Here is a 4,939-nt window from a genome sequence, read left to right as displayed (position 1 = left end):
TTTTTGTGTCTCTTATACATCCGGCCTTTTCCATTTTAGAAATAGTGACGTGTTTCTTCCGTACCTCATGTTTTTAGTTTTCATTATTGTTCTTTATTTTTCTTTCCCTTTCTGTCTAGACATATAGGCGAGTTGTCATCCTTCATTTTAAAACTCGAAGAAATATCTTTCCATCGGTTAGAAAGAGCCTATTTCGATAAACATTTTAAACTTAGAAAATCACTGTTTAGATGCATATTTTTGCGGCTGAAGGCTTACCTTTGACAATGTTATCTGGAAACTAGTGTCAAATCACCCTTTTGGTCATTTATTAATGGGCTATGAGCTAAAATTTCCTCATGAAAGGACGAAGAATTGATCAGAACTATATACCATAAATACTCATAAAACAAGTAAAAAAATACGCCGAAGAAACCTCGGCGCAATCGAGTTTTCTGTACAGAGTATAATGCTGTATGAGCCGCGTTCCATGAAACTTTAACCACGGCCCGGTGGTGGCCTGGCTTATAGCGTTGTCAGACGCACGGTCATGACTAACTTTAACCTTAAATAAAACGAGTAAAAAATGAGCAGAAGTTTCTTTGGCGCAATTGAGGTTTCTGTACAGCGTATAATGCTGTATGAAACGTTCATCTGCGGCCCATGAAACTCATAGCCGCGGCCCATGAAACTCAGCCACGGTCCGGTGGTGGCCTCAACCACGGCCCATGAAGCTCTTAGCCGAGGCTCATGAAACTCAGCCACGGCCCAGTGGTGGCATGTGTTGTTGGCATCCATAGCGGTGCCAGGAGCACGATCATGGATAAATTTAACCTTAAATAAAATAAAAACTATTGAGGCTAGAGGGCTGCAATTTGGTATGTTTGATGGCTATAGGGTGGATGATCAACATACCAATTTCCAGCCCTCTAGCCTCAATAGATTTTAAGATCTGAGGGCGGGTAGGAAAAAAAAAGTGCGGACGGACAGACAAATAGCCATCTCTATAATAGTTTTCTTTTACAGAAAACTAAAAGAGACATATCTAAATACATTAATTTAATACTATTCAGCAAGGACCCTTAATCTAGACAAATCGCTTGAATATAGAAAAGAATATCACATTACAAAACAACTCAAACTGTCCCCCCGAGATATAGAATGAATTCTGAGAATAACAGAACTTGACCTATTTGACATTTAGAAGGAATCAGTGCTAAACAGTCTGTGACCTTGAATAATGATATGTTAAGGTCAAACAGATTTTGGGTAAAACGAATTACCAACCATGTGAGTATCTACCATGAACACCATCAAATCTCTCTCTCTTCTCTCTTCACAGAAAAATCGTCAATTTTCCAAATGAATACCATCAAATCTCTCTCTTTCACTCTCTCTCTCTCTCTCTCTCTCTCTCTCTCTCTCTCTTCAGAAAAATCTCAATTTCACAAATCTCTCTCTCTCTCTCTCTCTCTCTCTCTCTCTCTCTCTCTCAGAAAAATCGTCAATTTTCGAATTGAATACCATCAAATCTCTCTCTCTCTCTCTCTCTCTCTCTCTCTCTCTCTCTCTCTCTCTCTCTTCTCTCTCTTCACAGAAAAATCGTCAATTTTCCAAATGAATACCATCACATCTCTCTCTCTCTCTCTCTCTCTCTCTCTCAACAGAAAAATCGTCAATTTTCCAATTGAATACCATCAAATCTCTCTCTCTCTCTCTCTCTCTCTCTCTCTCTCTCTCTCTCTCTCTCTCTCGCTGAAAAATAATAAAATTTTTACCATGCATACCATTAAAATACTTCATTCTTTGGAAAATGCACCATTGAAAAAAAAAAAAAATATAATACCCAATCTACCACAGGTTGATTTTGCCCCGTTCCAATTACCCCAAAAATTTCGCAGCCACTCCTAAACAGAACTAAAAAAAAAAAAAAAGAAATTAAATAAAAAGAAACGAAAAGGGAATCTGGAAAACTGACTGAACTCATTTTTCATCCCTAATTGGGAAAGAAAATAGAGAAAAAGAAGCGAAGGAACTCGCACTTATCTCCTCCTCATCAGGAAAAGGAACGCGGGATCTCTCGTCTTTCCTGATGCTAAGTGGCAGCGCCGTGTCATTTTGGGGAGGGACGGGGGGGAGGGGAGGAAAGGTGGGGTAGGGAAGGAAGGATGGGGAGGAGTCAGTGAGGAAGATAAAAAAGTAGGATGAACAGAATGTCATGTAGTGTATAGGAGGAAAAAATGGTGTGTACTAAGGAAGAGAAATAGGAAGAACAGGAAGAAGCAGAAGAAGAGGAGAAGTAGGAGAGATATCAGGAAAAAGAATGTTGTGAAAAAAGGAAGAAGAGGAGGGGAGGAGGAGAATGAGGAGGGAAGAAGAAGAAGAAGAAGAAGAAGAAGAAGAAGAAGAAGTAGGAGAGATATTAGGAAAAAGAATGGTGTGAGAAAAGGAAGATGAGGAGGGGGAGGACGAGAATGAGGAGGGAAGAAGAAGAAGAAGAAGAAGAAGAAGAAGAAGTAGGAGAGATTTTAGGAAAAAGAATGGTGTGAGAAAAGGAAGAAGAGGTGGGGAGGAAAGAGGAGAATGAGAAGGAAAGATAGGGAATAGGGAGAAGAAGCAAGAGAAGGAGAATTAGAAAGAGCGAAAGGAATTGAGAAAAAGTATAAGTAGATGTTGAATAAGTCAGTCAGAGAATAAGAAATGGAATAAGGGAGAAAGATAATGAATAAAAGAAAAATTCGAAGGAGGAGGAAGAAGAGGAAGAAGGGCGAATGATGGTTAAGAGAAGAAGGAGAAGAAAAATAAGGAGGAGAGGCAGGAAGAAAAAAAAAAAAAAAAAGAGAGAGACGAGTAGGTGTCAGGCGAACAGAAAACTTCATAATTGTAGTTTTCAGAGTCAACGGTGAAACCTGATCAGTTAATGAGCTAAGATCTGGCAGGGGATGGAAAAACGGCAGGTAAGAGAGAGAGAGAGAGAGAGAGAGAGAGAGAGAGAGAGAGATGCACTCGGGACTTCGTCAAAACCTCGTAAAATAGTTACGAATTAAAAAAAAATTAAATTTATGTTGAAAAATCTGTTCAAAATTGAAGTTTTTTTTGACGGGAAAAATTCTCACCAATTAAAATGGAAAAACTAAAATGTAAATAATAAATGAACAAAAATATGCAGAGGACGCATTCTTTTAGTTAAATAAAAGCTGATATTATATCGTCTTCACTGAAAGAGTGTAATATTTTTTTCAAAATAGCATTTTAGATAATCATCAGGTTTCCTTGTTATGAAGCAAGTATTCGCATTGTAAAAAAGTTAATTACCTTACAAATAGCGCCAATATTTCCAGGCGGAAAACAATGCCTTATGGAAGTGTGTTATGTGAAGGATAATTTACATTAAAACCGAGAAAACTCTTTGAAGTATGGAAAAATAATCTCACGGGGAAATGTAATTTTTCACCCCAGTGACAATGAGTATCAAAAGAAATTATCAAATTGTTTATGTGAAAACCCTTAGCTTTTTATTGATTGACAATATTATCATTATAGCAGAATGGTTTTTTAGTAAAAAAAACTAATTGATATTCACAATGAAAAGGCAATTTTTTTTTAACAATGAATGAAGGAGAATTTCAATCGAAGTATCGTACTATTTTCTCTTTATATACAAACTAAATTCATTCATAACAGAAAGTACTTTTTTCCGTAAAAAAAATGTACGTCTAATTCAATGGCAAATATTAACAAATCAGTGAGACTGCAACTCTACAAAATTCTCGTTCTGTAGGGTCCCAGTGCTTGGCTTTTGGCCTAAATTGTATATTCAATTCGATTCAAAGAAAACCCAACGTAACTTTCGTAACTAGGGTCATTCAGCGCTGAAACGGAAACTTACCTCAAAACAGTTGCACTATGAATCAATTGTTAGGAGAAGGTGGGAAGTCAGGCTGAAGAAAGGGAATATGAAAGGAGGTACAGTTAAAGGAACGAAAGGGGTTGCAGCTAGGAACCGAAGGCACGCTGCCAAGAACCTTAAGTAATGCCTACAGTGCACCGCATGAGGTACACTGACGGCACTACCTCCATAAGGGGTGGGTTTTCTTTGGTATAAAGTAACTATTTTATGAGTTAAGAACGAAATAGAGAATTTTCATTTTGATTTAGAAATAGTAAGAATTCTGGCTCTCACTTCATCTTAAAAGAACTAGAAAACAAAGAATGCAAATGATAAGAAAATGATTAGAGTCTTCTTTTACAGAAGATTGTCTTTTAGATTCTATTATAGAATATAAAAGAGTATATTAGTTTGCATGAAATAATACTTTTATAGAATATATACTCTGCTCTAACTTAAGTAAAAAAGTAAATAGCAAAATAACAGAAAAAGAATGTAAGCAATAACTTCAAATAACAGTAGATATGTTTCAGTTCCCTGTTATGAAAATAGCGATAAATTCAGTGAACAATAAGACACTTTTTTTTTTTTTAAACCGCTCACAAAAAAATATCAACTTTGACTTTTTGCTTCGGAGCCAAAAAAGAAAAAAAAGGCCACAATTGCCAAGTGAGAGAAAAAGCCGAAGAAAGAGAGAATCCCCCGAAAATAATGAAGAGAGAGAGAGAGAGAGAGAGAGAGAGAGAGAGAGAGAGAGAGAGAGAGAGAGAGAGAGATAAAATGACCTGACAACTGGTAAAAAGAAGAAGTAAAATAAAAAAAGAGAGCTGAAATGAGCTGACAACCGAGTAAATAGAAAAAGAAGGAAATGGAAAAAAAGGAGAGGAGAGAGAGAGAGAGAGAGAGAGAAAAAAAGAAAAGAGAGAGACCTGAAATGAGCTGACAAGAATGTCAACAACCCTTATATGAAGTTCCTTAATGGATTTGTCATTTTACGCCCGGCTGACTGGCAGCTCAACTCAGCCGTCCTAACACTCCTAATCAAGTGAACCCCACCCGCCTCCACAACAC

This window comes from Macrobrachium rosenbergii, chromosome 57 (genome assembly GCF_040412425.1).
Source record: "Macrobrachium rosenbergii isolate ZJJX-2024 chromosome 57, ASM4041242v1, whole genome shotgun sequence".
NCBI lineage: Eukaryota > Metazoa > Arthropoda > Malacostraca > Decapoda > Palaemonidae > Macrobrachium > Macrobrachium rosenbergii.
The sequence above is the reverse complement of the archived record's forward strand: the minus strand, read 5'-3'. Positions refer to the sequence as shown.